Here is a 22,857-nt window from a genome sequence, read left to right as displayed (position 1 = left end):
TCATTTTTGCCTATCATCTCTACTTTCCTGTTTTTCCAGTTTATGACTGGGCAGATTAGATGGTTGCAAGTGTGCAAAACTAAATGGACTGAAGGTTAAATAAGTGAACTATTTCTAGATTTCCTTTTTGTTTAATTTTGAAGGTAAATTACACTGACCTTGACACGTAAATTGCATAACAAGCCTTAGAGTTACATACATTTTACAGCTTCTTTTGCGTAGGAGTGATCTGGAATGATAAATAACCAACTTTAAAACTGCCAATGAGCCCTCGTGTGTAAGATTATGTAACAGTTGGAGTCTTGGCAGCGGTCCCAAAACAGTAAATTAAATGCAAGGTTAAGAGTTTCTAAATTAAATGCAAGGTTAAGAGTTTCTAAATTAAATGCAAGGTTAAGAGTTTCTAAATTAAATGCAAGGTTAAGAGTTTCTAAAATCACAAGGACCATCCCATCTCACCACAGGATATCAGACATCATCAGACATGAGCAACACACCTCAAAGAACAACAGTTATGAAAGGTAGATAACCATTTTTTCTTCAACTGCTTGCTCATGTTGATTCCATTCTAGGTGACTCACAAGCAGTGTCAATGGAAGTAGGCTCAGAGTTCACGGTCTTTCAGCTTGCAGCACTGCTCTGCCAAAGCCAGCGTCATCTTGAGCTTGTTGGGTAAGCGCATAATGAGAGACGAATTTGTGGACAGACGACCAAGTAGCAGCCCTACAGATCTCTTGGATTGCTACCTGTACCAGGAAGGCCGCTGATGATGCTTGTGCCCTAGTCGAGTGTGCCATCACGATTGCTGGCGGAGGCACCTTCACCAGCTCATAACAGTAACGGATGCAGGCTGTAATCCAGGATGAAATCCTCCAAGCAGATAATGGGCGATCTTTCATTTTGTCTGCCACGGCAATGAACAACTCAGATGACTTACAGAATGGCTTTGTTCTATCTAAATAGAAGGCCAGTGTCCTCCTGTCAACCAGGGTGTGTAGCCTGTGTTCCTCATCTGATGTATGAGGCTTTGGAAAGAAGATGGGTAAGTATATGTCCTAGCCAATATGAAACTAGGAAATTACCTTGGGCAGAAACGCTGGGTGCGGTCGCAACTGGACTTTATCCTGGAAGAACAATGTATAGGTCTGAAACATCAGAGACCAGGGTCAGCGACGGGGACGGGGCTGAGAAGGGAACTCTCTCCAACACCGACCCTGGATCCACCCACCAATTCAGGGACTTCCAGATATGCTCTGGCACCCTGACTACCTGGTCTAGGTCGTGACTGTTTGGGATGTACACCAAGGCCAGCCACGCTTGCAGAGGCCAAAGATGGAGCCAGGCATGACTGACCATGTGGCCCAAAAACTGCAGGCAGGTGAGAACCATGGTCTGAAAACGCACTTCTGGAAGAAAGGCTCTGGCTCACGTGGGGTCGAGAATTGCCCCATTGAACTCTACTCATTGCACCACCCTTAAGGTGGATTTTTTCTCACTTATTAACAGGCCCAGGTTGCAGAAGGTGGAACACACCAGATCAAGGCTCCTCTGCACTTGTTCCCGAGACCTGCCCTTGATGAGCCAGTCGTCGAGATATGGGAAGACCTGGACCCCTCAATGTCTCACATAAGCAGCCACTGGCACCATACATTTTGTGAACACCCTCGGGGCCGATGAGAGGCCAAAGGGCAGAATCGAAAATGGCATTCACCCACTATGAAATGAAGGAAAAGCCTGTGACCTTGGAATATGGAGATATGGGAATAAGCATCCTTCAAGTCGAGGGCCGTGTACCTGTCTCCCGGATCCAGGGAAGGGATGACGGAAGCCAGGGAGACCATGTGAAACTTCAACTTTCTGAGAGACTTGTTGAGGTGACGCAGATCCAGAATCATAGAATATCAGGGTTGGAAGGGACCCAGGAGATCATCTAGTCCAACCTCCTGCTCAAAGCAGGACCAATCCCCAACTAAATCATCCCAGGCAGGGCTTTGTCAAGCCTGATCTTAAAAACCTCAAAGGAAGGAGATTCCATCACCTCCCCAGGTAACCCATTCCAGTGCTTCACCACCCTCCCTGTGGAAAAGTTTTTCCTAATATCCAACCTAGCACCCGCCCCCCCGCAACTTGAGACCATTACTCCTTGTTCTGTCATCTGGTACCATTGAGAATAGTCTAGATCCATCCTCTTTGGAAACCACTTTCAGGTAGTTGAAAGCAGCTATCAAATCCCCCCTCATTCTTCTCTTCTACAGAATGGGTCTGAAGTTCCCTTTTGCTTTCAGGATTAGGAAGTAGCGGGAATAGAACCCCTTTCCTTTCATGTCCCAAGGAACCGCCTCCACGGCCCCCAGACACAGGAGGTTCTCGACCTCTTGAATGAGGAGCTGCTCATGAGAAGGATCCCTGAAGAGGGATTGGAGGGATGGGACGGAGGGGCGGCCGAAAATTGCAGGGTATAGCCCTGAGATACTATGTTCAGCACCCAGCGGTCCAAGGTGACCTGTGACCAGGCCGAATGGTAAGGATGAAGACGGTCGAGGCAAGAACAAGGTGGATCCTGGGAGTTGACTGGGGTGTTGCTTTCGACCACACCTTCAAAATGAGTGCTTCTGGCCCCCAGGATGCTTTGGTGGGCTGGGCTGTGTGGGTGAGTTGGAGGAGGAGGGTGGTAATGACTAAAGCTCGTGTCTCTATCCCTTCTCCTTGAAGATCCTTGACGAGGCTGCCAAGCCCTTGGAGGTGGGGCAGATTGTAGCATATGCATACCCAGTGAGCGAAGAGTGGCCTGAGTGTCCTTTTAACCCATGCAGCCTCACATCCATCTGCACTGCAAAGTCCATTCCCATCAAATGGGAGGTTCTGGATCGAGGCCTGCATCTCTTGTGACAGGCTGGAGGTCTGAAGCCAAGAGTGGCGCCTCATGACTACCGCCAGAGCGACCACCCTAGCCACTGAGTTCATTGCAACCCATGCCATTTGGAGAGATCATCTCGCTGCCACGGTACCCTCCTCCACCAGAATGCCAGATTCCTGAGCCAAACCTTGAGGGAGGGACTCCTTGAACTTATGGAGGGAGTTCATAAGTTAAAGTTGTACCTGACCAAGAATGCCTGGTGGTTCGCCCCCTGGAATTGCAGGCTGGCTGTTGAATAAATTTTTATCCTGAAAAGGCCCAGTCTTTTGGCCTTTTTATTTTTGGGAGTTGAACTGCTTGTCCTTCTTGCTGGCCGCAGAGATGACCAGCGAGCCTGGATATGGGTGGGTATAAAGGTACTTGAACCCCTTGGCCAGAACAAAGTACTTCTTTTCGGCCCTTTTGGAGGTAGAAGGGATGGATGACGGGGTTTGCCAGAGGGCCTTGACAATTTTCAGTGTCATGGGGGGGGGGGGGGGGATTTTGGGGTGGGTGCTGTCTCCTCTACCCTGACCTCCGAGCGTGCTTCGTGCACTGAGCCTGGTACCATCACCTGTAGCTCCGAGGTGCCGGCAGATGAGTGGTGCGAAGGGGGCATCATCATCATCACCGGCACCAGCTGTGCTGCCAAGGCAGCAGCATGGACATTGACGCGTCCTCAGGTGCCCAATTGCATCGTGGAGTATCGGCAAGGGGCTAAATTGCCCTTCCATGCTGGAGGAATCCCTTACTTGTGACCATGTTGGGGCCGTTGCTGCCTGTGTCTGCCTGCTAACTGTACCTGCCAGAGACCGGTGTTTGGAGGAAGATCAGTGCCGGGGCCGGAGGGGACCAGTATCGCAAGGGGGAGCACTCCCACAGGGCAGGCAATGGAGATCTGTGTCAAGAGGACAACCAGCAGGAGGGCAAACAGTGCCGGTGGTACAGAGACCAGCGCCTCCCCCTAAGTGATCCGTGTCAAGATAGTGGGGACTGTGAATGTGGTGCCTGCGAAGGTGAGCCCAAGAGGGCCTGGGCTGCGACACCGGAGATCTGTGATGTGCAGACGGAGAGCATGGGCTTGGCTCAGGGGATCAGCAGCGCTCCACTGCCCTCTGGGAGGTCTTAGCAGCTTGCTTGCCCTCGTAGGGAGCCTTTGCTGCCTCCTACGGCATGTGCGGTGCCAGCGGATCAGGTGGAGGCTTCTGCTCTCTCAGCTCCGGGGAAGCTTGGGAAGGCATCAGTGTTGTCACAAGTCTGGGTCGCCTGCCACTCCCGGCAGTCGGTGGTGGATCCTTTAAGGGACTATAGGTCCAGACTGGGGAGGCACGTCCACGTGGCTCCCGAGCGGCCAGGTGGCTTGAACTGGATCGTTTGCCCGATGCCCCATGGCCTTTCTTGTCCGGTGCCGGGGAGCTGTGCTTCTTAGTTTTCTTTTTGGGCACTGGCGATGGGGAGCAGCGCCAGGCGGAGCTCAGTGCCGGGGGTGCGCTGTGCAGTAGGCAGTAGGAGTCAAGTCTTGGCGAGACGGCTCGGAAGCCAGATGGAAGGCAGCCTCGATAAGGAGAGTCCTCAAATGAATATCCCGATCTTTCTGAGTCCTGGGTCAAATTTTTTTTCCCCCCCCAGATATGACACTTGTCCTTCACATCTGATGCCCCCAAGCACCTGCGGCAGCTGCTGTGGGGGTCACTTACAGCCATAGGCTGGATACCGGGGCATGCCCCACCTGGGGCGAAGTCCCCGCTGGGTGGAGAGGATACACTCCTCTAGGCACAGCTCCAAGGACCAGGTAAAGAGTATAGAAATAGACATATTTAGAATGAAAATAAACTCTGCCAGTTGTTTCCGATAACTATGACACACAACTTAACATGTTTTTCTTCACAGGCACATGGGCAACTGGAATATTAAACTGCTTATTTCAATTTAAATCAGCAGTAAGATAACTACATGTTAAATCACTTAAAGGAAACAGAACTCCCTCTCTCATTATCACATCAGATCCCGTGAAAGACCTCGTGGTAACGCCACTCACTCATCATTAATCCATTAAGCCTTCCAGTAATTAGAAAAGTAACTTGGAGTCACTGCTGGAGATTCATCTGATCTCATCTTCGGTGAAGATGGGTAGTTCAGAAGCAGTATCAATTTGCTGAAAGAAATCAGCATTTTTAGTCCTATTCCTATTCTCAACCTTTCCAGACTAGTGTACCCCTTTCAGGAGTCTGATTTGTTTTGCATACCCCTGAGTTTCACCTCACTTAAAAATGTCTTGCTTACAAAATCAGATACAAAAATACAAAAAAAGTGTCACAGCACACTATTTCCAAAAAATTGCTTACTTTCTCATTTTACCATATAATTATAAAATAAATCAATTGTAATATAAATATTATACTCACATTTTCAGTGTATAGTATATAGAGCAGTATAAACAAGTCATTGTCTGTATGAAAGTTTAGTTTTTACTGACTTTGCTAGTTTTTTTATGTAGCCTGTTGTAAAACTATGCAAATATCTAGGTGAGCTAACGTACCCCCGGAAGACCTCTGCGTACCCCTGGTTGAGAACCACTGCTATCAAAGTACTACATAAATTGGACTCAGTTTAGCAGCAATCCTTCCTTTCCAACCCAAGCAGCACACCTCTCATCCTCACTGTGTTTCATCTCAGCTACTGCCTTCTCCAATTCTCTGGTCTCTTTGAATACCAACCTGGCCCCACTCCAGTCCATCCAAAATGTCACTGCCAAAATAATCTCTCCCACAAATTAAGTTGTTTCAACAACTCACCTCCAACACTCCTTTGAGTGATTTCATTGGCCCTGCACTGTGCTTCAAATCTAAAGCAACATCAATAAGTTTGCATTTAAGACCCTCCATCATGCAGTCCCTACTTACATCTCTGACCTGATCTCCTAAGCATTTCCCTCACCCTCCCTGCCTTGCCAGTGAAACCAACTTCATTCTCTTCTTTAATAAGTATTTCCATGCCCATCTGGTCACGTTGCCCCTATGTCTGCAACACTATTCCTCCTCCTCAAACTACTTTGGCTAAATCCAATTCACTACTAAAACCTCACTTCTGTCATCTCACTTTTGATAAGTGAAGGATGGGCAACAAAATGAACAAAGGTAAATGAATGATCACGATAATTACATGCCTTACCGAGTAACAGTGTTGTATGTCACTCTTGTCCTGCCTCTCCTCCCTCCTTATTCATATCTGTTTACAACCTTCACTCATCTCATGTTAAATTTAGATTGCAAACTTTTCAAAGTAGGGACCAGTTTACTAGTTTTGTGAGGTGCCCTAGAATATATACGGGTGCTTGAACAGTAATAATAGAATCTAGGGGAGGAGAAAGGAAGACGTCTGTAATGAGTGATGTTCTAATTTACCAGTGTTTTTCAAATTCTACTCTGCAGTTATATAAAAGGCATCTTACCATCAGGTATCGTATTTGAGAGAAGCATTTCTATTTAATTTCTTCTAACCAGTCATTTTTGTCTACAACATAAATAAGTTAAGAAGTTGGTGGTGGGGGGGGGTGGTGTTGTTTTGTTTGTTTTAAGCACAGATGTCAAAATGATGAGGGTTTTCTTGCTCCCCTGGCAAGGTCTGACCGTAGTGCAGACAAGTCAGGGGAACATCAGATTCAAATTGAATTTTTACTACTTCCCCACACCAAATATCCTTGTACTGATTGGAAGACTGTCCTCCATTGGAAAAGCATGAGCACATAGTGTGATGACTAAGCCACCCAACATCATTACCTATGCAAATTACTGGAATTCTTAGACAGTCTTTCATATTAGGCATTTAATCATCATTCAGTTTCCTCAGTGTCATGCCACTTAGTCATGCTGTTTTTCAGGAACCTCTAGCCTGGAGATGGTATCACAACTAAATTCCTAGTCTTACAAATACACCATGAGAACTAAATCCAGTGAAATCATTCTCCACTCTGTGCAGTCTAAGATTCAATGTTCCCTCCCTTCTTAACTAAAAGGCCAGAATAGATTTAGCATAGGTTTTGGCCTACAACAATGCCCCCAATCCTCCAGAGTCCTGCACCAAAAATGGGGGGCATCTACTAAGGTAAAAAGAACAAGCCAAAAAATCCCGACATATCTTTATGTATTTCTATGAAAAGAACAAAAAAAAGAGTTCAATAATTTCCTTTCCAGCTCACCTTTCAAAGAGGGAGCCGTTCCCAGCTTTAGTACAAAGATTCTCAAGACCACAAAGATGATGTGTTTTTAGGCAAGACTACAGCACTTCTAATCACAGAAAGATCATTGCACAGCATGCACACGTACTGGGAAGTCATCGCTCCACAGGGCTCCCAAGCTCTTCAGCAGGAACTAATTAGCTACTCTTCCACACCAGACCTCCAGGAGATATAGCTACCAAGTAAGGACCTTCTCCATCCAAGCATCTTTCGGGTAGGCAGCAAGAAGCTGCTCTAAATGCTGGAGCCACGGCTGAACTTCAGGACCCACTAATAGCTGCACAGATGGAAAGGTTTCTGGGCCCTGGTAGGCTGCTTGTGTCTCAGACTCAGACTAAGGTCAGAAGGGACCATCATGATCATCTAGTCCAGAGGTTCCCAAACTTTTCTTATTGCGTACCGCCTTCCAGCTATACCAGCTGCCCGAATACCCCTACCCTTCTCATCACTGATACTTTGTGTCTCCTCCTTAACGCTACCTGTCTTCAGCCATCTGCCCATATTTCACTGTTACGTACAGATATAGTTACAGTGTGATGTATAACAATGAAAACTAAAAAAACCTGACTCAGTTCTGAGCTCACTTAGACTGGACAATTGCTTCAAATTACAGAGAAGAATAGTACAAATTACTATTTGCATTAGTTTAAACCGGCAAGTGACCCATGCCCCATGCTACAGAGGAAGGCGGAAAACCCTCAAGGTCTCTGCCAATCTGACCCAAGGGAAAATTCCTTCCCAGCCCCAAATATGGCAATCAGAGAGACTCTCAGCATGTGAGCAAGACCCATCAGCCAGACACCTTGGAAAGAATTCTCTGTAGTAATTAAATTTGTTAGTCTCTAAGGTGCCACAAGTACTCCTTTTCTCAGAGCCATCTAGTGTCCCATCCCCAGCCATTAGAAATAACTGCTGCTAGCAGTCACAGATCGGTTACGTGCCATTGTAGGCAGTCTCATCATACCATCCCCTCTATAAACTTATCAGGTTGACTTGAAGCTAATTAGGTTTTTTTTGCCCCTACTGCTCCCCCTTGGAAGGCTGTTCCAGAACTTCACTCCTCTGATTGTTAGAAATCTTCATCTAATTTCAAGCCTAAACTTGTTGATGGCCAGTTAATATCCATTTGTCTTCTGTCCACACTGGAGCTTAACCTAAATAGCTCCTCTCCCTCGCTGGTATTTATCCCTTTGATGTATTTCTAAAGAGCAATTATATCTCCCATCAGCCCTCTTTTGGTTAAGCAAACAAGCCAAGCTCTTTGAGTCTCCTCTCATAAGGTAGGTTTTCTATTCCTCGGATCATCCTAGTAGCCCTTCTCTGCACCTACTTCAGTTTGAGTTTATCTTTCTTGAACTTGGGAGATCAGAAATTGCACACAGTATTCCAGATGAGGTCTCACCAGTGCCTTATATTATGGTACTAATACTTCCCTGTCTCCACTGGAAATGCCTCGTCTGATGCAACCCAGGACTGCATTAGCCTTTTTCACAGCTGCATCACACTAACAGCTCATAGTCATCCTGTGATCAACCAATATACCCAGGTCCTCCTTCTCCTCTGATACGTCCCCAATTTATAACAAAAATTCTTGTTGTTAGTCCCTAAATGCAATTCTTGTTGTCTAGGCCATGCCATACCCCAAGCCACAGATCACTTTGAGGAGAACAGATGTGCTCATGAGACAGAGAAGCGACAAAGGAGGAAAGAAAGGGTACAATACTCCAGCCAACAACTATGTCTCCTCCAAGATTACACCTGTCACTTTGGTGGGAAAATCTGCAGGGCAAGAATTGGACTCCCCAGCCACTTAAAAACTCACCAATGAACCCCCTTGGCAGAGATTATCCTCACATCGAGGGATAGCTGAAGAAGACTGGTCTACCAATTCCCCACCTCCACAGAAATATGGATGGGAAGAGGGGTAGTCACTATCTCCCCCAAAAATCTAGTAGGGGTAGTAGTGAACCGCCCCCAGGAAGACCTCAAAAGTGAGAAGGCTCTAGGAAGTGTATAACTAGGAACCAGGCAAGACGGAAACTGGAGAACATATTGTGAGACTAGAGAAGGGGAAAAAAACAAAAGCCACAAGGACTGGTCAGAATCCCTGCAAATATAAGGAGGCAGGACATGGTTCTGATTTGGGATTTTGTCAGATTTGTATATATATGAAATGCAGTTTCATTTCCTCCCTCCTCTTCCAAATGTGCTGCATCAACTATTTGCTGCTGAGGTTACTGAGCTGAGGTTCAACTGTCACACAACTCCCTCAGTCACACGTAGAGCACCAGCAGCCACCCATCTTTGATTAGGAAGCATGAAGTGTTTTTTGCCATTTCTGTTCCTCTTACTAGCTTCAGCATTTCAGTGTTACTCACAAGCTTGTTGCGAAACCTCCCAGAGATATTGGTGTGAAGAATTTTTATTTACCAACTTCTCATGGGCTCATATCTCCTCCCAATACTGGTGCAGTCTATTACAACATTCAGGTTATAATTTATATCTCTTTTAAGACCCAATCCTGCAAACACTGAAGTATATGGAATTTTGCCATATTGCCATGGGTAAGGAATTGGACCTTCTCTGCATTCTACCTCTGTTACGTACCTCCACTATATGGTTTATTTACCCTACACGTGCTGCAGCACAGTTACCTTAGGAGGAGGCATCTATTTCAAAATCACCAGGTCACGTTACTCACTCTCAGCGAGGGTCAGTTTTCAGTTGTGAGGGAAATAGTTCAAAACTATTTTAAGACTGCCTGAAACAGTCTCAGCCAATGTGTTTGGCTCCAACCTAGCATACTATTTTTTAAAAATGTACAGAGCAAATCCACTTAATGGAACAGAATCTGTGTGCAATAGGCACTATATTAAAAAGCTCTTCTCTGCATTTCCCCTCCCCCCCCCCCATCACAATCACCTCCACTAAGGCAAAGCAGATTTATATTTTTCAGCATAAAGTGACTCACTTGGTCTTCAGAATGCTCTAAACTTCATCAGAAACTGATGAACTGTTTTATTCAATCCCTACCAGACCCAAAACCAAAATTTAAACCACACTTTTTCAATGTGCTTTGAAGAATTACACTGGCCTACAGCTATAGTAAATGCTTTTATTTATTTAGTAATAAAAGTTTGCAGCAAGGGGAAACTAACATTAAGCCAAGCATCCTGGAAGACATTCCAGGAAGAATCAATGCATTAATACAAAATAAGCTTTTGACATTGGTCAAAAAAGTCTGAGTTTATTCCACCCCACCCCCATACCAATATTTAATATTAAAGCCTTCATTGGAAACAAGAGGCTCATTAAGAAAAGCTTATTTAAGATTTTGCTATACAGGCCCAGTGTGCCATACACTGAGTTTTATAACCTCCTTGTAAATACCTCCTAGGTCACCACTTACTATACTAGATAAAGTGATACAGCCAATGGAGACTAACAAGCTAGAACCCAAGTCAGCTGTTCCCCAGATTTCTAGTTTATATATAACTAATTTATGATTCATCCTCCAATTCTAAAATCATCTGCTAGTATTCTGTAATTTCAGGGTAACAACTGAAGGCATAAAGCTGATTTCAATGCTGAATGCCGCCAAGAAAAAAATTAAAGAAAGAATGCTGTTCACCACTAACTTCAACTGCAGAGAAGCCCCCACCCTGGAGACAAAATCTTAGTGTCCATCCCTACCCGATAGGAGAGTCCAGGAGACGGGGGAAGAATAGGATTCTTAGTAGCACTCATACCTCCCCAAAGCTTGGTAGTATTCCTACTGGAGTGAAGTTGAACTACATTCCAGCATGGCACTGGAGTCTCCTAGATGAGATGTCCTTTGAGACTTCAATGCCTATAAAGGCAACACCTCCCACCACACTGACCCACATATTCCATGTCTGAGACCACCACATGGATGAAAACACCTGGCTCACTCTTAACCCATGTAATACAGAAGTAATGCTTTTAGGAGCAGGGAAACACTCAAGGAGTTATTTGGGATATGAACTTTGCCCTCCATTGAGATAAGCTACTCTCCAATCACTAAGGTGGTACAGAGTCTGCGTGTTTTATTGGATGACCCTTGGGTTCTGGCCACACACGGAACACACCAAGATTAGAGAAGCCTTTTTCCACAATCTAGTTGGCCAGGTTATTGCAATCCATCCAGCCAATGAGCACACAATTCACCTCCAGGTCAGACTATTGTAACTTAACGCCTGGCACTGAAGGACACATTGAGACCTACTCAAATACTATACAGCAGTTTTAAGAAAAAGGGCAAATCACACCAGTGTTCTACTTACTCCACTGCCTCAGTTTGACTCCAGACATTGGCCCTAAGCTTTAAAGCCATTAATGGACAAGAGCCTGATTATCTTAAGAAGCATCCTCTATTGCTGCAAACCACCAATAGACTTGTGCCCATCAGGAATGCTGCTAATAGAGCCCAGAGTGTAATTCTCAGAAGCAGAGGAGGAATAGTCACACAATCATAGAAATGTAGAGGTAGGCCCCCCATGCTGAGGCAGGGCTGAATAAACCTAGACCATGCCTGATAGCTGTTTGTCTAACCTGTTCTTAAGCTCCAATGATGGGAATTCCACACCTCCTTTGATAACCTATCCCTGTACTTAACCACTCTTCAAGTTGGACAATTTTTCCTAACATCTAACCCTAAATCTTCCTTGCTGCAGATTACTTCTTGCCCTACCTTCAGTGGACATGGAGAATGACTGATCATTATCCTCTTGAGAGGAGCCCTGAAGTCCCCTCTCAGTCTTCTTTTCTGAATATTAGACATGCATAGGTCAGGTTTTCTAAACCAGTGGTTCTCAACCAGGGATCGCGGGCGCGGGCAGATTTCAGGGGATCCTCCAATCAGGACCAGTGTTAGATTTGCTGGGGCCCATGGCAGAAAGCCTAAGCCCTGGGCCCTGCCACCCGGGGCTGAAGCAGAAGCCTGAGCAACTTAGCTTTGCGGGGTGCCCTGTGGTGTGGAGCCGTGGGCAAGTGCCCTGTTTGCTACCCCCTAACGCCGGCCCTGGCTTTTATATGCACAAAACAATTGTTGTGGCACATATGGACCATGGAGTTTTTAGGGGGGCCTCAGAAAGAAAAATGTTGAGAACCCCTGTTTTAAACCTTTTATCATTTTTGTTGCTCTTCTCTGGACTCTCTCTGCATATTTCCTAGAGTGTGGCATCCAGAACAGGATACAATACTCCAGCTGAGGCCTCACCAATGCTGAATAGAGAGGAACAACTGCCTTGTGTCTTACATACAAAGCTCCTGTTAATACCCAGAATGATATCTGCTTTATTTGCAACTGTATCACATAGTTGGTTCATATTCAATATGTGATCCACTATACCCTCCAGATTCTTTTCAGTAGTACCACTGCCTAGCTAGTTAATCCCCATTTTATAGTTGTGCATTTGATTTTTCCTTCGTAAGTGTAGCAATTTGCATTTGTCTTTACTGAACTTCATCTTGTTGACTTCAGGCCAAGTCTTTGTCTACACTATAGACATTACAGTGGCACAGCTGCATCGCTGCAGCTGTGCCGCTGTAAGGTCTCCCATGTAGCTGCTCTACGCTGACTCTCTCGCTAGCATAATTAAACTGCCCCTAACAAGTGGTGGTAGCTATGTCGGCAGGAGACCATCTCCTGCTGACACAGCGCTGTCCACACTGGGGCTTTTGTCAGTTAAACTTCTGTCGGTCAGGGGGGATGGAGAGGGAGAAGAGAGGAGGAGAGGAAGAACGGGTGTTTTTTCACACCCCTGATTGACAAAAGTGCTAGTGTAGACAAAGCCCAATTCTCCAATTTGTCAAAGTCCTTTTGAATTCCAGTAGCATCCTCCACAGTGTTTGCAACTCTACCCAGCTTGGTGTCATCCACAAATTTTATAAGCATACTCTCTACTCCACCATCTAAGTCATTAATAAAAATATTGACTACAGTAGAACCTCAGTTACAAACACACCTCAGGAACGCAGGTTGCTCATAAATCTGAAATATTCATAACTCTGAATAAAATGTTCTGGTTCTTCTTTCAAAAGTTTGCAACTGGACACTGACTCAGTACAGCTTTGAAACTTTATTACACCAAAACCAACCTGCTGCTTTTAACCTATATTACTTTAAATAAAACAAGCAGAGAAACAGTTTCACTACCTTGTTAAAAAAAAATTAACACCCCCCCCCCCTTTTTAAAGCATACTTCCAGTTCTAAATGAGGTGTATGGTTGACTGGTCAGTTTGTGACTCTGAGGTTCTACTGTAGTAACAAACCTAGGACAGACCCCTACAGGACTCCACGAAATAGGTCCTCCCAGTTTGACAGTGAACCATTTATAACTACTCCGAGTACAGTCTTTCAACCAGTAGTGCACCCACCTTTTAGTAATTTCATCTAGACCACATTGCCCTAAGTTTGCTTATGAGAATGTCAAAAGCTTTACTGAAAATCAAAATAGATCACAATTACTGTTTCCCCTCTATCTACTACGCCAGTAACAATGCCACAGGAGGACAATAGGTTGGTTTTGCATGATCTATCTTGACAAATCTATATTGGCTATTATTTACCATTCTTATCCTCTAGATGCCTATAAACTGATTGTTTAAAATTTTGTTCCAGTATCTTTCCAGGTATCTAAGTTAGCCTAATTGGTCTATAACTACCCGGGTCCTCTTTGTTTCCCTTTTTAAAGATAGGTATTGTGTTTGGCCTTCTCTAGTTCTCTGGGACCTCACCTGCCCTCCATGAGTTCTCAAAGACAACTGATAGTAGTTCTGAGATTGCTTCAGCTTGTTTCTTAAGTATTCTGACAATCTTAAAATAGGGCATCCCAAACAGAAACAAGCCTGTTTTCAGAAAATGACAAATCTCATGTTTTCACAAAAGCTAACATTCAGCAATGAAGACAAAGAACCACCTGTCATTCTTTAATTTTGGACAGATGAGGTGACAGGGGAATCATCAAGGTATCAGTGAGTCATGGAGTGGGATGAATAGGGTGACCAGACAGCAAGTGTGAAAAATCGAAATGGGGGTTTAGGGGAAATAGGAGCCTATAGCAGAAAAAGACCCAAAAATCGGGACTGTCCCTACAAAATCGGGATATCTGGTCACCCTAGGGTTGAACCAGGTCTATTATCAACAAATTCAATAAGTTCATGAAGTTGTATTTAGTGCTTAAATACTGTGTTGACGGCCACAACAGAAATGCCCATTATTCTAGACACAATTTCTTTGTATTTAAAATGTGTGGTTGTGTACAAGCAAGCTGAATGTGTCCCTTGTGCTCTTGGCAAGTTGCCCATGAAGTCCTTCGTTTATAGGATCTGAGTATCCACAAATTCTGGTCTGTAATAACTCTGCTGTTTCTAAGGAACTGGTGAGCAAAGAACCAAGTTCTGATCAATCTGAGCAAACATCCCCAAAGATCAATTGTCCCACCAAGTTTTAAAATAGCAAAAATGTTTCCTTAGAAAGTTAGGGCCAGCTCAGAAGTACTGTGGCAGTATCTGCACCAAGTGGGATATGCTCACAGTTCTGTTCCTGGTTTCTGGCTGCAAGCCAACAGGGACTGAGTGCACAGTAGAGACAATCACTGGTCAACTTAAAAAATGGCGTCCATGGGCTCCAGGGAGTAGGTCCCATCTAGTCCTTAGTTTAGAGCAGGGGTCTCAAACTCAATTACTTGAGGGCCAGTGCCACTCCTCAAATCCTCCCAGAGGGCCAATAATGTCACTCATGCGGCCCAGAACCCACCCCCCAAAATGCTGCCCCCCCCAGACTCTGGGAGGGAGTTTGGGTGGGGGAAGGAGGTCTGGGGTAGGGAACTGGGGTGCAGGCTCTGGGAGGGAGATTGGGTGGGAGAGGGGGTCGGGGGTGCAGGCTCTAGGATGGAGTTTGGGTGCTGGGTGCAGGCGGAGGGTGTGGGATTGCAGGCTCTGGGAGGGAGTTTGGGGAGGAAGGGGGTGTGTGGGAAGGAGAAGGAGGTGCAGGCTCTGGGAGGAGTTTGGAGACTGGGAGTGTGTGTGGGAAAGGGTGCAGGCTCTGGGAGGGGGTGTGTGGGAAGGGGGAGGGAGTGTGTGGGGAGGGGGTGAAGGCTCTGGGAGGGAGCGGGGGGTGTGGCGTTTACCTGGGGCTCCAAAGCGGGGCAGGCTGGGGGGGCCTCCACATGCTGCTGCCCCCAGGCATCGCCCCCACAGCTTCCCATTGGCCGCAGGGATGCTCAGGGTGGGGGCAGCATGCGGAGGCATGGCTCCGCCCAGCCCCGGGGTCGCAGGGAGGGGCCAGCAGACACATGGAGCGAGCAGGCAGACACCACTCAGCTCAACTGCACTGCCAGGGCCCCAGGCCATTGTAAATCACCAGGCAGGAGAGGAGAGGGTTCCCGGGGGCAGCAGGTGGGGACAAGGGAGAGACCCGGCCCCAAAACTGCTGGAGCCCTGCGGGCCACATTGGGGAGGTTCGCGGGCCACAGATGGCCCGCAGGCCGGGAGTTTGAGACCCCTGGGTTAGAGGATGCTGAAGCTGGCAGTTACAGAGTGGCTCAGGATTTAGGGGACCTTCAGGAAAATATATTTTATTCCAATTAAACTTTATGAAAGGGAAGAAACTTATTAGAGCCAATTAAACCTAAAAAATTCCATTTCTTGATCCAGAGTAAGAGAACCTCAAACACCACTTTGAGCAAACTGGTTCAAAGTTGCATTGAGGAAGGAGTAATTATTTTTGTTTAAAAATGGTTGGGATCTATGTTTAGTCAGTGATGCCGAGAAGCACTGCAACAGCCTTAAAATTGTTCAAAGCAGCTACCAAGAATAGCTCCAGAGGCTCCAAGACAGTGAAAAAACAAGCTGCTAACTTGCCAGCTCTCTGTTGTTCATGGTGCCAATTTCACTGTTGTCCATTCCACTGGCTGCTAGTCCTTCTCCCCTACTGTCTGAGCTTTTCTGGAAACAGTATTTCTTGTCATTCATTCACCAGGAGCAATGCCAATTCAGCAAGGAAGGAGTCAAAAGCATGGCAGGGATGAGAGTTTTGCATTGCCGTGAGAGCCATCCATTTGGCTCCACGAGGTAGACTGATCAGACAGGGTGGAGCAGGATGCAGCAGGGTGGAGAAAATTTTTCTTACATGTTGTAAGGTGTCAATAGCAGCATGAGCGAACTTAGAAAGAAAAAAAGATGTTGAGGAAATCTAGACACTGAACTTACAGCCTCGGAAAATCCACAGTTTTAATCATTTGGAATCATCACTAAAGGCAATTTTTCAATCTCACACAAATCCACCAAGACTGCTTGTTGGCTCTGGCTCTTTCTGGTGTTAATAAAGTATGGTCTCCACTCCATAGATGCCCAACTGACAGCTGAACAAGGTCAGAGAAATACATATCCTCCCCACAACTGCATATGAAACCCTGCTTCCTTTTGGCTGTAGAACGACTCCCCACAACAACACTACCTGCTGTTTACTAAGCTACCCAAAATGATTAGGGTATAATGCAACTCAGAAGAATTACAGTTAATTAAATGAATTGGTCTACCAACCACACACAACCCTGCACATGTTAGAGACGCTGTTTTTAAACACAGAATTGCAGGAACTAATCTCTATCTCTCAAAAGGTCAAACTCCAAGACAGACTTGACATGGAAGTTGCTGGAGGATTAGAAACAGTTTACTTTCCTTCCCCCTCACCCAAGCCCAATACTTCAGGCTATTTTCTAGATCCTTCATGAAGCAATTTTTCATTTTAAAAAGTATCTTTCCTCCAAGAGAAGCAGTGCAGCAAGCATTTCCTCACATGCACAGACGTGAGATAGGAGACCCTTTCCAGCTTGACACCTCAGAGCTCTTTTCCTATGATGAAAAAGTAGAGGGGGGAATCTCTCTTGCTCACCACCTCTTCTGCAGAAAAGTAACATGGCTACAAAAAGCTCTCTCCAAGTCTCCCATTCTGTAGGAGGGGTGCACGAGTGAAAGGAGGCACAACCTAGCAGCCTGACTCACGAATGAGGGCACACGGAGATGAGAAGGCCTTCAAGCCCAGCACTTGCTTTCTTTTGGTACAGGAGATGGCCTTTTTTTTTAAAAAAACAAACCCAACAACTAGGGGTTTGTATGCATCATTTTGAATTGATCTCATGCAGGATGGATAAAAATCAATGATTTTTTTAAATTAAAACAATCAGATTTTTTATTTAAATCGGATTTTTTTTTTATAAAATGCTTTTTGAGGAAAAAACCTATCCAAATATAGTTTTAATAAAGATTATCTCTGAGCTATAATGTCTCATCATGGAATAGGGATTATACATTCTAGTTCTATAGTATGAGACAATATATTAATGTAATGTTTAAGAAAAGTTTTGTAAATGAGTTCCAATAGTTCATGGCTTAGGGACCTAATCTTATGGGGCTCCAGGGGCTTCTGTATAGATTGTTTACTTTAATGTTTCTATCTACCCAAAGGGACTCAGTGCTCTCTCTCCAGAGATAACATGCTTGTTAACAGCAAAAATGTTTTAAATAAAATAAAAAAATAGATAGAGTTGAGAAATAACAGACCTCAACCCGATTGTCTCTCTGCAAATTTGTGTACACAGAGTCAATCCCTTACCTCTCTCTAAAAGTGCAAAGTTTCAAAAAGTTCAATGAATAGAAAACATTGCTGGGGGCAGAACAGATCTGGACGAGGAGAAGTCTAGAGATAAACATGAGAAGGGAGGGACAGGCAGTAGAAACAAAAGTGAAACTGTTTGAGCAGCATATTCCAGAAGTCCTGAGCTCTTTTTGAGTGCAGCCTTCATTGATTTGAGATCTACCATACCATTCTCTCACTAGAAGGGAAAACCTATAATGGCAGCAGGCCGTAAGAGAGACCCAGTTTGGAAATATTTTAATGAAGTTCCTTTGCCTGTGGGTAAGACAGGCATGCGTGCAAAATGCAAACAGTGCAACTAAGAAATGCAAGGCCTGGTTGCCCAAATGAAACAAGATCGTGAGAAGTGTTCCTTCTTAGGAGGAAGCTGTGTTGAAGATGATGAAAGGAACATTTCTGAACATGCAGGATTTTCAGGTTGGTCAACTTTTTTATTTCATACTTCTTTCTTAAGGACTGCCTGTCGTCCTTCTGGACTATTCTTGAATTCTCATGTTTGAGCAAAAAATATGGTTGTTACTCTACGGAACTGTCATTTTAGATGCAGTTGTAATAAAAAATAAATAGCGGAAATAGGCAGATCTTCCTTTTACAATTTCACCTTTAAAGTAGTACCGAGTGTCAGGGAACGCAGTGAGTAATACTAAATGAGCAGTGTGGTAATAATAATTAAATAACTGCATTGACTTATTTTGTTTAGGAGAATCCATCCACAACACACAGGATTCTGAAGACTATATACCTTCAAGATCACCATCATTTTCTATAGTTTCAGAGTTATCTGCCAATGATAGTGTTTCAGTCACATCATGTATGTCACATAGCCACAGTGTTATCACCTGTAGCAAAAAGAAAAAAAAATCTCCATCATCCAGAAACAACCATAGATGAGTTTGTGATAAGAACCAGCAGATTACAAAAAATACCTCTTTTGTATGAAAATATTGTTTATGCAACAAACTCTCCTTTCCACAATTCACTAACATGGTTCAGTCATTAGGACTAGGATACAGTCAACCCAACAGAATAGATGTCACAGGCAAATTGTATGAAACGGAAAAGTGTATGAAAGAGAAATTCAGCAGTGTGCAAAAAGTCTAGAGGGTGAAACTGTTAAACTGAGTCTTGATGGGAGGAGCAATGTCCACAATGATCCTGTTGTATGTGCTTGTGTGACAACAGGAGAAGGGAATGTCTTCCTGACAGAAAGAATTGATAAATCAGGAAATGCACACACAGCAGAATACTTACAAGAAGTAGCAGTAAAAGCTATAACAAACTGGGGAATAAATTCAACTGTCTAGTACACAGCTTGGTTACAGACAGTGCTGCAAAATGTATCCAAGATAAGAAGAAATTTAGGAGAGAGTGAAGAGAGCGCCAAGCTAACAACACAGCTGCAGTGCTCATTTGATGCACCTCCTAGCCAAAGACTTCAGTGTTACAGAAATAAAGACTAATGTTGAAATTGCAAAATACTTCCATAACAACCACTTTGCAGCAGCTGCTCTGAAAAAAGTGGGAGGAACCAAGCTAACTCTCCCACAAGACGTGTGATGGAACCCAATAGTGGACTGTTTTGAGCACTATATCAAGAACTGGCCTAATCTGATCACAGTTTGTGAACAAAATTGTGAAAAAATAGATGGCACTGTCACAGTCAAAGTTCACAACATTGGGCTGAAGAGAAACGCTGAACTCATGCTGAGTACCCTGAAGCCTATTTCTGTAGCCTCGAACAAAATTCAGGGAAATTGCTGTTTTATTGCTGATGCTGTTGAAACTGGGAAGGAACCAAGTGAGATCTTAAAAAGAGAAATATGCAATGACAGAGTTAAATTACAAGAATTAAAAAACCAAATGAGTCAAGCACTATCTCCAGCTCATTTTCTTCTCAATACTCAGTACCAGGGTCAAACCTTAACTGCTGAAGAAGAGGAGTTGGCTATGACATGGACATCCAGCAATCATCCCTCCATAATGCCAACTATACTAAACTTCAGAGCTAAGGGTGAACCATTCAGGAAATATATGGTTGCTGCTGATGTTTTAAAGAAAGACACACCAGTCAACTGGTGGAATTCACTTAAGCACTCGGATACAGAGACTGTTGAAGTGATAATCTCACTTTTAATAGCAGTAGCTTCTTCTGCCGGTATAGCAAGAATATTTTCTTAATTTGGATTAATTCATTCCAAATTGAGAAATCGTCTGGGACCTGAAAAAGCAGGAAAGCTTGTTTTTCTTTTGCACATTACGAACAAACAGGAAAACGAAGGTGAAGACGACTGAGTTAGCTGCAGAAGCCAATATTTTAAGTGTCTCATGTTGACCTCGTTGACTTTTGTTTTTAAAAAATATTTGATTTAACTATTTTAGTTAAAAACAATTTTAACAAAAACAAACCTGATTTTAAAAAACTTGAATGTTTAACTAAATTCAAAAATTCATATGCTTGTTTTGTTAAAATATTATATGTTTGCTATTGAAGAGAAAAATCCAGAATACATAACATTATTGTTTTAGTTAAATAAAACAATTTAAATATCTGTCTGGTGGTGATCGCCTCCTCAGATGCTACAAGTACTCCTGGTTCTTTTTGCAAATATTAATGATTAACCTGTTGAATTGAAGGTAGTTCACCTCCCAGTGACTTCATAATTATCTGCTTCAATTACCTTTGGTAAATAAAATAACCAAACAATCATTCATTTTCTGATATAGCTGTAAAACTAATCTGAAAAGTTTTCAAAATAAATCACTTTAAAAATGTATAGTAGGTTTCATTTTTAGAAGGTACACACATCTATCTCTGAGTTGTGAAGAATATGTATTAAGGTTACAACAACCAACAAGAATGAACTTTTATGTAGAAATCCATGATTAAATCGAGTCTTCCTGACTAGTGATTTAAATCATGATTTAAATCAAATCCACTCTGATCTCATGTAACTCAAAATGTAGGGGTGCAAATAAAACATAAAGAAGTAAACATTTGTACTTATTTCACAACAAGCTACTTTCCCTTTTTAAAAAGGAACTGTGACAAAGCATTGGGCTCCCTGACCTTGGCTGGAAAGGGTGCCAGATGGCTTCTCGACAGGAGGTCCTTCCAGGAGAACCTTAGCAGCTCGTTCACTTGGTGCAGGGCAGTTTACGTATGCAGTGCTTTTACTTTCAGGTAAGCAGAGGACGTTGTGAATAATAAGCATAGTGTGTGTTCATATCAGTGGAATGAAAACCCCACCTGGTTGCACAAACAACCAAATTCCTGTTGAAAGAGGATGTTGCTAACCAAGATCTCTAAATTAAAAGTTCTGGCAGAAAATTACAGCTAAAAAGCCTCACTGCCTCCTGATCTCCTTGGTTCTTTTCCTGTAGGCCCCTCTCATTCCCCTTGGTTCTTATCATTAACCTCCCTTGGTATGTTTTCTGCCAGCCCTTTGCCCCACCTCTGTGATCCTTCTTCCTGTCCTAAAACGTATTTGGATTTTCCTCATCTCAATCTGCTCTCTTATCCCCTGAAACTTTTCCCCTACGACTTGCTCCCATTTGTTCTCCTCCCCCTCTCCCAGACCCTGTTCCCTTCCCACACCCAATAGAGCCTGTTCCCCCTAGCCTTACCCTCTGCCCTGTGCATTGTTATATCAATCCTACTGCATTGCTGCCCAAGTTTTGCTCCACTAGTAGATGCACTGAAGAAGAGAGGGCGCTGGGTAACAGAGCATTAAGCGGACATAAAAATGGCTATCCTGGGTCAGACCAATGGTCCATCTAGCCCAGTGTCTTGTCTCTGACAGTGATCAGTTCCTGGAACCTGGGGTACTAATGTTTCCCAAACCTGGCTATCTAGGAACTACTCAGCTTCTCTGATTCTCAGTAGCATCTCTATTTGCCCTTCCAATCCAAGAATCTTTTCTTCCAGCACAGACACCAACTTGCATTTCATACATAGGAATCCCTTCCAGCTCAGGCAAGGAAGAAAACATGGGACATCTGTTGCAGGTCACCATCACATTTCCATCACTGGCCACTGTGAAATTGCACAGAGCTGAACCTGGGAGGATAGCCTCTCTCTCTAACTTACCTCCAAAACACTCCTGTCAGTTGCCTCTGTTTGTTGCTTGAGTTTGCCTAGTAAGTGACTTTTTATATCAGCTCTCCCAGCTCAGCTCTGCCCGTCGCCACCAGAAAGCGATGAACTGCTCAGACTTCAAGCAGCAGGGCTGATCAAAGCACCAAGGGTCAGAGCCATGCAGGCCTTACCAAGGCACTCCAATGCAAATGGTCTACACCCTCCCCCATTCCTGTTGACAGTCCCCAGTCCCAAACTCCAAGGAAGAACCCCAGCTTGATGTTCCCAGCTATCTACCCTTTGTCTTCACCAATTTATTCCTGAGCTTTTTGCATATCTACTTACCATGCAGCCAGAAACCCAGCTGAGCTAACAGTTGGGACAAAAGCATGTTTAAGAGGTTGAGAGAGTGTAGCAGCACAATGGGGAAGCAAGTTAGAAATCTGCTTAAAAACGCATGCCATAGCCTGTGCCACTTTCCAGCTGCAAAAATGCTACATTGCTATAAAATAGCACCTGCTTCTTGATAGGCTTTCCCAGCATTTTGATGTCCTATTTCCAGAAATCTTCCACCTGGAAACCGGCCAGAATTCTAAAGGGTAACCTGGATGGGGTTTTTTCAGTGGTGGTAAGGAGTGTGGGGGACAGAAGGGTGAAGATGAATCAAGAGAAAAAAAAAATGGGACAAAAGTGTATTGACATTGCCATCTTCAGAAAAGGTAGCAGGAAGTTCTTAAACTCGGCACTCAGAGAGACATATACTGGCAGTAGCAATTTACAGTAATAAAAGGAAGGAAAAGCAAAACAAAGAACCGAGAGAAGAATAAGACAGAACAGGAATATGGGGCTGAAGTAAGAATTCTTGCAGGAGTAGTAGGACAGCCTGCAAGTTCAGGTAAAGGAGAAAAGTAGCATTTATAATTACTACCACTGTAAACAGAAATACTGACTGCCAGCATAAACAAAA

At 44.2% G+C, this 22,857-nt stretch overlaps 1 protein-coding gene across 1 annotated transcript in view; it reads right to left on the bottom strand.

The window, feature by feature from the left end:
- IGF2BP3 (insulin like growth factor 2 mRNA binding protein 3) overlaps nucleotides 1-22,857 on the bottom strand; it is a 164,451-nt gene that overhangs the window by 16,819 nt on the left and 124,775 nt on the right. The window lies entirely within an intron of this gene.

Source organism: Caretta caretta, chromosome 2, assembly GCF_965140235.1.
Source record: "Caretta caretta isolate rCarCar2 chromosome 2, rCarCar1.hap1, whole genome shotgun sequence".
Taxonomy (NCBI): domain Eukaryota; kingdom Metazoa; phylum Chordata; order Testudines; family Cheloniidae; genus Caretta; species Caretta caretta.
This window is presented reverse-complemented; position numbering and strand designations above follow the sequence as displayed.